Here is an 11,322-nt window from a genome sequence, read left to right as displayed (position 1 = left end):
CATCCCTCTAACAAGAACATTGTTATCATTTATTTATGTGTTTATTTATGACAACAAAACTAACGGCCTAGTGGGAGGTGAGGAAATAAGCGTTTAGCTCCTCCGACGGTGCCAGTGAAACACATTCACACTCCGCAGACATGCACCAAGAGACAACAGTGCACCGCTAAACATCATCAATTATTCGCACCTTGCCGAGACTCGCTACTTCAAAACGCCGAGCGCGTTTGATACCCTCTCTATTTAGTGGCGACTCGGAGCGCACACAGGCACGTCGGCGAAGAAAAATGAGAGATGCTCAGAGATTAATGACTTCCTGCGCCAATTCATCTTTCAGCGCGTGGGAGGCCCTTTCAGATAAATCGGCGACATGCTAGATCTTTTTTTTTTTTCTTCCCTTTCTTTCGTGTTTTTTTTTCTTTCTTCTTCTTCTTCATTTTCTCTTTCCCTGGCTCGGCCGACTGTAGTCGCACTGTGTGCGTCGTACTTCTCTCATAATCGCCACATCTCGCTGCAGTCTCTGTGAATTGTGGGAAAATTTGCTAGCGGGGCCTTGGTGGTGGAGGTGGGGGAATTCCCATCTCTTTCTGCCTTCTTCACATTATCCCTCTCACTTTGTCTCCAGGCCAAGGCCAACATGGATACGTGGAACTTTGTGTCTCGGACAACACGGAATTAGAACTGATGCAGGGACCTGGGTTCTAAGGACTCCACGTTGCTGGAGTCTCGGGAACACAGGAACCTGGGTTCTAAGCACTCTATGGAGCAGAGGGTGGCTGAGCTCGTGTCTTGGCAGGGCCCCTGGGGAGGCGGTTTCGGCGTAATCGGATTTGGGAGGGTGAAATTCGCCGGATTTGGGAGGAGAGGAGTTGACACAACAGCAGACTCAGATCTGCTGATGCCCAGCTGAGGTGGATTCTCCTGAGTAAACAAACAAGTGTGTGTGTGTGTGTGTGTGTGTTGGGTGTGTTTGTGTGTGTGTTTGTGTGTGTGGGGGGGGGGGGGTGGGGGCTAGCTACCTAGCTACCGTTTGCCTGTAAACACTGCCACAGCCAGACTCCTATAATCTCATCATACACCATACAGAAAACATTTCCGGCTGCACAAACAGGCCTGCAAGTGTCTGAGGTATGGGCGCCTTCACTTTGCAAATCAATTTGCTCGGCGCACTTCCACCTGCAACGGCTACAGCCACAAACTCAGATATAAACTCATCTTTGTCGAAGCTGAAAGTGTTGCTCACTGATAAAAAACTCTTATCATGCTGGAAGCATCAATCACTTTCTCCACAAAACACAAAAACAGGAAAAGCACTTTTGAAACGGTTTTGTAGGCTGAACCTTCTAGAACACCTCCCATGATGCTGCGCCAGAATGCTGGCACTGACGGAGGCAGGCAGCGCAGGCCTAGGTGGATCGGCGCGGGTGTGGAAGCGGCCGCAGCTGTGGCCTGGGATGGACAAAAGCCCACACTGTGCTCGACGGGGCCCGCCTGGTCAGGGGGTCAGTGCAGGAGGCTGCATTAATAGTCAGCTGACCTTTCACATGAGCGTCATTAGGTGGATGGGGGAGCTCAATAAAGCTACTCTGTGTGTGTGTGTGTGTGTGGGCGCGTGTGCGTGTGTGCGTGTGTGCGTGTGTGCGTGTGTGCGTGTGTGTGTGTGTGCGTGTGTGTGAGAGAGAGAGAGAGAGAGTGTAAGTTGGAGAGGTGCTTGCAGACCGAACATAAATGCAGAAATATGTGAGACTGTACTCTTTCCAACTTTTTTCTATGCATATATGTATCAGTATAGAGATGTGCATAAATAGACTCTATGTCCTAGATAATCTTCACACACACACACACACACAAACACAGACAGAGAGACAGAGACAGAGACAGAGAGAGAGAGATGCACAAAGAGAGAATTAAATGCAAAAATATGGCAGATAAAGACCTATAAAAACATTCTCATGCAAAAAAAGGAACCTGCTGACGCAAACAAACATACACACAGACACAGACACAGACACACACACACACTCACACAGGCAAACACCTGGCCTCTACAGTGACAGGAGTGTGAGGGAATGCATTTGGGTTTATTTCCCATGTGCTAGATTAGGCTGCACGGAGGCCATTTAGATGGTCCAGCTGGACTTGTTTATTTGTTTAAGTGTGTATGTGTGTGTGTGTGTGTGTGTGTCTGTACAGTATGCATGCCTTCACTCACAGACAAACAGAAGCCAGTGCTGAGAGCTTCCATAGAAACCGGTCTTCTTCCTCAAACACAGACACGCAAACGGATACTACCATTCACATTCCACTGAACACTTCTACGGCACAACAATGATGAAATGTATGCTGAAAATACAACACATCAGCATATCAAGTCCAAAGAAGGAGAAAGAATAAAAACTGTGTGAGTCACGTGACACTACTGTAGCTATTTTTGATTTGCATGTCCATTTTATCCCGTGGTTGGTCATCTGGGACAACTCACAACAAACACAGTGTCCTGAAGAAATAATAACAGATATAGTAGTCATATGCACAGTGACTGAATTTCTCCAGAGAACACGGCCTGAGAGAGTCTTTCTTATTTAGTCTGGCAGTTGCCAACTGCCTGCAATCCCCCACCCCCAAACACACACACACACACACACACACACACACACACATACACCCCACTTCCAATCACAGTGATCCAAGCACAACAGCGGACAAAACCGCCCGGAAAACACGCCAGCGTGACGCGGCCATTCCTGCGTCCGGATGAGCCTGGACTGGGGCAACAGCGCAGCGGCCGACCGCGTCTGCCACTGGTCAGCGGGCTGCGGGGGACTTTTGGGGAAGTTAGTCACACCAGCAGGCCTCCTCCTCTCCTCAAGAATGAGTCGCTTCTTCAGTCGGGGGCCGGAGCCGGACGTATTGCCTCTGCCCGTCCAGAGAAAAGCTTACAATGAACTAGCAGAGTGGTTTAGGAACTGTTTCATTTGCCTGTTTTTCAGCAAGCACAAAGAAGCCTATTTACATCTTCAGCGCTTGCCAATGGGACTCTTCTACTTGGGGGAAAAAAAAAGGAAAATAGCTTTTTGAGGAGGGGAAAACTTGGCACGTACATCAAGTCATTTGTACAAATTACTTTTTTTACTGGGTACATTCTGTGCCTGGGAGATTGAGTGAGATACGCAAATGACACAAAGGCACTGCTCATAATGGCACTTCATCTCGCAACAGCACTCTGGGAATCAGCGGAATCGAGCATTTCTAGTTTTTTTTTCCCTTGAGAGCGGAATTGGACAAGAAAAAAAAAGAAAATGCAGATTCCGCTTTTGGGAGAGAAGCCGACATGGAGATAAAAGCACATCAGGACTCCCAGCTTCCCTCTCCTCGTACAATGGCGGCATTGATCCGTCCCGCGTTGTTGAGCCAGGGCTCGCCCAGCACCAGCTCGCGGGAGCTCGGAGCGCTTCGGCGTGAACGCTTATCGAACCCAGATCCAGCTGAGCTCTTCATCCTTCCCATCCACCTCTCCACAAAACACCACCACAGCACACCACCAGAACCAGAGCACGTCCCACACACACACACCCACACACGCACACACAAAAGCAGATGTGGGGAAAAAAAACACCCTGGAAATGTCCTGCTGGTCCCATCCTCCATCTTCTACCCCAAGCGTCTGACCAGCAACTGTGCCACTCGACTCCACTCTGCCTCTCTGGTTACAGCCCGTCTTCCAAAGATTACCAACCAGGAGGGCTTTGAGTGCCTGTTCCACCAGGCACACAGAGCAGAGCAGTGTCCACACACAGTCAAGCCGCAGTCGAGCTGGAAAGGTGGGTCTGGTGCGTGTGTGCGTGTGTGTGTGTGTGTGTGTGCTTGCCATTAATATCACTACACCGCATGAGCCATAATCATCGAGCACCAGCACCAGTCAGATTCATTTTCCATCTTTGAAGAATGGCCTCTTCAACCGCGGCCGTGTTACATGATTAGCAGTTGGTCTTCTCATCCAACGCCCAGACTGTGGACCGGGGCCCAAACCGGACCGAGGTCCATTCAGAGGTCTTTCCAAATCCTTCTAACAGGAACGAGCCCCCGTGATCAATCACTGATCCGCAACAGGGCCCACAGCGCGCCAAGTAATGGAACACAGGCCTGGCCGATAACAAAGCGCCACAACATCAGAAATGGAGCCGCCTCGGCGAACCGGCACATTCCGATGGGCCTCCACACGATAATTAAATTCATCTGACCGGAGACCTTTTCCAACCCAACAACTTAAATAAAGAGAAATTAAAACAAACACACACACACACACAAACACACACACACACACGTCCGCTGAAAACACAAACAAAATAACCCACGGCCAATCCACACACTGGAGCAGTTGCTTGGCAACTACCACCGGCTCGGCCAACGCCAGCCTAACAGGCCAGTCTTGATTTTGGTCAGCCTTCACTGGACCGGGGTGGCTGAGCCGTAATGGGAATAGGCACCTCAGACATAACAAACAGTCAGGGGCGATGCGTGATGCGTGGCATGACTGACACTGTAGGTGTAGTCAAACAAGCCAGCACATTTCCTCAGACCACAGGCCGGAGGAGACTCAGGAACTGGTTGGCCCTCTCCAGGTAAATAAAAGTCGACACTTGAGGAAATGAGCCGAGAAAACATGTAGGTGTGGCATCCGGCCGATCTGCGCCACATTGGGACCATTCGTCCATTCCGCGCTCCGGCAGTTGGGAAGAGATGTCTCGGGGGAGACAGACGGAGACAGAGAGACAGACAGAGAGGGGGAGAAAGAGAAAGAGAGAGGAGGAGGAGAAGGAGGAGGAAGTGTACAAAGCCTGACTCACGTATCCTGTCAGATACGAACTCAACTCAAATGAACTCAAAAGACAAACTTCCCTACAGGTTGTTCCCCCAAAACTCCTCTAGAGAGACGACACACATTGATGGCTGTGTGCTTTTACTAGTGAAAGTATCCAACACTCATTCTCAAACAACAGCTGCCACCACTGCCTGACCTAACCCAGCTAGGCCTTTTGTCCACTTCCGTTCAATTGTTACACACCTCTCTCTCTCCCATCCTCCCTCCCTCCTTCCCTCTTCCCCCTCCCTCTCTCCCTCCTTTCTCTGTCTAGGTGGTGTTCTCTTGTTCTTTATCCTCCACCCATAGAGCCTTGTGCCACTTTGACCCCTGGTGACCTCCGTAGACGCCTGTATTCTAGTAAGTTCCGCGGTGCGTCCGGCTGCCGGGGGGGCGACTGACAGGATGATGAGCTCCAGTGTGCCTTTGAAAAGGTCATCGCCGACCCCGCGCCGCCCCACCAGGCTATTTATACCACCTCAACCTTTTACCGTGCGCACCGCGCCCAACAATGACCACAGATAGGGGGAAACGCAACACACACACACACACACACACACACACACACACACACAAATACAGACTGATACACACACAGAAACAGACACACACACACACACATTGAAATGTAGATACTATTCTGCTCTGAAACCACAAAAAGACGTACACAAAGACTTTCATGGTTTTCCCTCAGACGTGTCAGATAGAGACTGAAAACACACTTCTGCCTGGTGTGGACACAATTATACTTTCACACACACACACACACACACACACACACACACACACACACACACACACACACACACACACACACACACACACACACACACACACACACACACACACACACACACACACACACACACACACACACACACACACACACACACACACACACACACACACACACACACACACACACACACACACACACACACACACACAATCACTGTCACAAAATATGTATACCAACTTGTACATTGAGTTAACTTGGTGGCATACCAATATGAGTTAATTAAGATGTTCATTATGCCAAAATGCACCATATAAATGAATACCATTATAATATGCCTTGATATTACTGGGTTTTATAATCCATTAGGGAATGTTAATCACATATTTCAAAATGAGGGAAACTGCCTCAAAAAGACTCATTTGATTCTCTTTTGTTTTGCAGTGAAACTTAAAAACAGCATGTGTCTGATCTTGCTTCAAATCTTTTAATCCCCTCAGTGCTACAGAGAGAGGGAGAGAGAAAGAGAGAAAGAGAGAGAGAGAGAGAGAGAGAAAGAGAGAGAATTCTTGAAGCAAGATTCGGCAAAACATGGAACAAGGACTATTGCATGCCCTTTGTTTTGTCCTGCCCTCAAATTTTGATCACTGGGGCCATGTCAGGTGCTGAGATTTGTCACCCAGGTAAAGACCTACACCCATCGTGCAAATTAATTGCAACAAGTCTGAAAACAGACAAAGAACTGGTCTTGTATCGTCGCTGGGCATCGTTTTCCTCTTATAACAACATTTGTCTTTCATGTTTCAGAGTAATAGACCTCCTTCGCCTTCTGCTTTAATTAATTTATAAAGTATGATGTGAATAATGTGAATAATATATGTATAATAACCTCTATTAACTCGACGGTCCAATGCTTCATCCGCACTGACCCGATGGTGGAAGAGCTCATCTAAACTCAGCAGATCAGGTCCATGGCCTTAAGTCAGCTGCAGATGGCACCTTCTGCTATCTAGCTGCTTGTGTGCGATGTCCAATTCACTCTGCTTATCATTAGATCGTCTACATACAGCGCCCTCACAGGCCAGGGTACAGGCAGCGGGACACATTTGGAGACCTCGAGCACCCAGAAGGACATGACAAAATTGCAGGGGGAAAAAAACGAGGAATCACACCATCATAACGACATTCGATCAGCTCCCTTTCTCTCCTTGACGCTCTGCCAACCCGGGATTCTCATTCTCTCCTCCAGACGGCCTTCTGTTGGCCTGTCGGCCTCCCTCTCTCTCTCTCTCTCTCTCTCTCTCTCACTCTCTCTCTCCTCACGCCCTTCCCCTTCTGTGCCGTCTTATCCATCTGGAGGTCACGCTGTTTGTCACGGACACTGTGTGCACCCAATAAAGCGCTGCCCGTCCTCGATAGCCCCAGTTCTATTGGGAAATAGATGGGTTTCCAGGCGCCTTATCACTCCAAGGGCTTTAGGGGGGGACTTAGGGGACACAAATAAAAGGCTGCAGGCTATTAAATTACAAGTTTACTCCTGCTACCAAACAGCTCGAGAAGGGACCGGGCAGCCAGGCAACAATAGCCTGCCTCTAAAGAGAGAATTGAGAAAGGGGGGGGGGGGGGGGGGGGGGGGTACGGTGAAAAAAATATACACATCTCGGTTGTTAGCTGGTGGCAGATTTCACAGACAAACTCAGCTACGTGACGGAACTGCTCATGAACGGCGCAATGGACCGTGAGAGGGAGGGGGAAGAAGAAAGAGTCATGAAACAAGGGTGCCAAAGTTCAAAAGTATTTAGCACTTGGCAGAGGGAGGGAGGGAGGGGGGAAACGACATTGTCGCTCCCGCTCTGAAGAGCATTATTCAAGAGCTTATTACGACTACATCACAAAAGAGAACCCGGCAAAAAACGCGCCGCATAGAAAGGCTTTCATCTCCACCCACCAAAAAAATGTAATTGCTACCAAATTACTATAAATTGTACCAATTAAAGTAATCCTGAATGAGCCGTGTGTCATCTTAATGTTTCAGTACTTAGCAGAAGAGTCCTCCTAATTAGCTGCAATTGCCTCAAAAAAGGGGGGGGAAAATGCATTCATTTGAGTGTCATTAGCAAGAAGTTTCCAGCGTCGGGAGAAAACGACGGCAAAGCCCGTTTTCAGGCGGGCCTCTGTGAGAAACGGATTGTTTCTGGGGAGATGAATAGAGGAAGCTGCTGATAATGACAGAGGGCATTGTGGGAGACGAGAGAGCCCACCGCGGAGGGAGACGCAGAGGGAGACGCGGGGAGGAGGCCAGGGGGAGCCAGGGGAGTCCTGACAGGGATGATTCCTCAGCGCAGGGTTGGAGGAGAGCTAGAACCATCGTGTGTGTCTTTAGAGCAGAGGGTCCGGCAAAAGACAGAGGTTTGGAGGAGGAGGAGGAGGACAAGGCGGAGGAAGAAGAGGACGATGATGACTGAGGTGTAGAGGTGTTGTGCTTCCTTTGCTTAACTTATTAGATTTTTTTCATATGAGTGTTATATATGACCAGTACTGCACTCTATACTGTTAATCCTGTCCCATCTCACTTGAAAGTATTAGAGCTCTTGAGTTGACCAGTATATGATGGTATGGAGGGAGAGAAGGGACTATGTCCTCTTCTCTATTTTTTTCCTGCCAACCACTTTCTCTGGCAACCGTATTACGGTGCTGGAGCTGACCAGTGTAGTGGAGAACAGAGCGCCGGTGCTGTCCAGAGCCCCAGGCCAGGACTGAGGCCTGAGAGGAGGAGGAGGAGGTGAGGGGGTGGAGGTGACGCCTCTCACACTCCTGTTTTCTGTGCTAGATCATGCTTCCTGTTTTCAAGTGCAAGGCGGACCCCCCCTCTCTCTCGCCCTCTATCTAATTAATTAAAGTGGGTCCTGCTGGAATGGAATATGGTGTGTGTGGGTGTGTGTGTGTGCTTACTCGTGACTGCACACACTTCAGCTTTTGTATGAGTAGTTGGGTTGTGTCCTATGTTTGTTGGTGAGAGTGTGTTTATCTGTGTGTTAGTTTGTTGTTGGGTGTGTGCGTAGGTGTGTGTGTTTGTGAGTATGTGAGTATGTGAGAGAGAGAGAGAGAGAGAGAGAGAGAGAGAGAGAGAGAGAGAGAGAGAGAGAGAGAGAGAGAGAGAGAGAGAGAGAGAGAGAGAGAGAGAGAGAGAGAGAGAGAGAGAGAGAGAGAGAGAGAGAGAGAGAGGTGTTAGCGGTGCTCTGGTGCAGGTTTTGGCCAGGCTGGGCGCTGGCACCGGCCGGGGCACCAGATGCCCGAGCAGCACTGGACTCGGCAGGCCGCGCCACTCCTGCACGCTAAAAGCGGAGCGCGGGCACCCGAAATAACCTCCCCGGGGACCTGACTCCACTCGAAACTTACCCACGGATCACGGCCGCCAGCAGCCAGAAATCTGCCCTCGCCTCCCCCCCTCCCCCCACCGCCGCCCTGCCTCTACTGCCCTCGTCCTCCCCTCCCTGCTCGGCCTGCTAATGTGCTCTGCTTATGGGCTCCCGCCGTCTGCTAGCCCAGTCTGACCAGTCCACTCTCAACGTAGAGCTCAACGGAGACAGACTTGGTCTCTTTTTCTCTCTCTCGCTCTCTCTCTCTCTCTCGACTTTCTTTTTTGGAAAGCGATAACCACGAGATGCGAGTCACGGCATCTTGGGTTTTTTTTTTCCAGAGCAGGAGGTTGATTGAGACATTTTCACGTCGAGGTGGTTCTGTAAACAACGCCAAAAGGAAAACAAACGCTCAAACTGGCCGACGAAGCCACAGTTTTTCCAAGTTCTTGTTTTATTTGCTTGTTGCTGTTAGCCGCCTTGATCCACAAATACAGAGTCGGCCGGACAAACACACGCTGTTTGTTTTGGTTTTAATTTGTCTAAGTGCATTAAGAGCTCAGGGCGAATGGGCAGGACTGGCGTGGCTACTGACAAGCGGTTTGTCATCTCACTTCCCACTGGGGTGTAGGAGGAGGAGGAAGAGGATGAGGAAGAGGAAGATAATGATGAGGAAAAGGAGGAGGAGGAGGAGGAGGGGTGGAGCACGTTAGTAGGGACTGGGCCACCCTGTCCACGGAGGACACTGCCACCTTTGTGCTCCATGTTAACCGTGCACCCCACACACACACACACACACATGCACGCACACACATGCACGCACACCAGATGAACACACACACGCACATAGTCACGCACACAGTCACACACACACAATCAGACAATCACATGCACACACACACACACACACACACACACACACACACACACAATGGCTTCACAGGCTCACTGTTAATCATTGTGAAATGATTAAGAGGCTGATGTTATTAGCAGCTTAGGGCACATTCTGCGGATGATTAAAATGAGGTGAACTTTTCTCCTACTTTCCCTGGATTGGACTTTTGAGTTTAATCTTCAGATGAGAAGTGCCGAAATAAGCACACGAGGACTGGCTTCTCTCGGTAAGGAAAAGAGAACCTTGTGGTCTACGGTTGGCGTCGGTTGAGTTGGGGAGGGGGGGAAATGAACGCAGGGCTCTCCTCCTTTTCTATGCTGTGCTGCTGGTTACTCATATGGACGGTGTCTAGCCAACAGCAGGTCCAGCATCCTCTCAACACCCCCGCAAGCAGCCATGACGCTGGCGAAGCGCACACACACACGTCAGGCTTCCTTCACACATATTAACGACATCGATAGCAGTCACGACGCAAACATCTGCTGGCTACTAGTGGCCAAGAGCTCCTAGCACCACCCCTCCACCCCAACACACACACACACCCTCCTCAAACACCAGCTCCTAGCACCACCCCTCCACACCAACACACACACACACCCTCCTCAAACACCACACTACCATCATCACCCTCCAGCATGGGGACAGGCTTCATCAGAGAGGCTAGCCATTCAGAGCACACAAGACCACGCCACACACACACACACACACACACACACACACACACACACACACACACAGATCACCCTCTTATTACCACTGCTAAGAAGACAGCAGTGGAGCAAGATATAGCAACAGACAGAGGGGGGAAAAAAACAGACGCTCCAGAAACACAGAATGACAGAAACAAATGCAGCATCCCACAATGGGGGCTGAAAGAGAGCAAAAGAAATTCTAAAACCCAATGATGCGCCCTCCCTCCCTCTCACCCTCCCTTCCTCCCTCTCTCTCTCTCCCTCTTTCTCCTTCTCCTTCTGCCAGGCCACTGCCGAGACCAGGGCCGGGGCTGAGTGCGTCCGTGACTGATATTCCCTGAGACAGCTGACCTATGGGGAGAGGGAGCTGGGGTGGGCGAGGCTGAGTCAGAGCGCCGGCTGACCCGCGAGGGGGGCTGACTCAAGTCTCGGAGGGCCGCGGGCACTGACGTGTCCCCGCTGCAGGCCGCACCACCACCACCACGACCGCCCGCCCGCACGCCGCTACTGCCCCGGCATAAAGCAGCCTGTGTGTGAGCGCCCATCAATCTCCCCACAGCCGCCTGGGTCATGGGACTCACAGCAAGGCCACCAAGAGGGTGGGAAGAGAGGGAGAGAGAGAGAAAGAGAGAGAGAGAGAGAGAGAGAGAGAGAAAGAGAGCGTTGTAAGCGTGTGTGCATGTGAATGTTTGCGAGTGTGAGTCAGTGTATTTGAGCATATGTCTAGCTTTGAGGGTATGTTAATGAGGATGTGAGGTTGTTTACATATTTGAGTGTGT

General features: G+C 50.3%; 1 protein-coding gene across 4 annotated transcripts in view; it reads right to left on the bottom strand.

Moving 5' to 3' along the window:
* Positions 1 to 11,322, bottom strand: part of kidins220a (kinase D-interacting substrate 220a) — a 52,484-nt gene that overhangs the window by 13,098 nt on the left and 28,064 nt on the right. The gene's annotated exons all lie outside the window — the stretch shown is intronic.

Source organism: Sardina pilchardus, chromosome 20 (genome assembly GCF_963854185.1).
Source record: "Sardina pilchardus chromosome 20, fSarPil1.1, whole genome shotgun sequence".
NCBI classification, from domain to species: domain Eukaryota; kingdom Metazoa; phylum Chordata; class Actinopteri; order Clupeiformes; family Clupeidae; genus Sardina; species Sardina pilchardus.
This window is presented reverse-complemented; position numbering and strand designations above follow the sequence as displayed.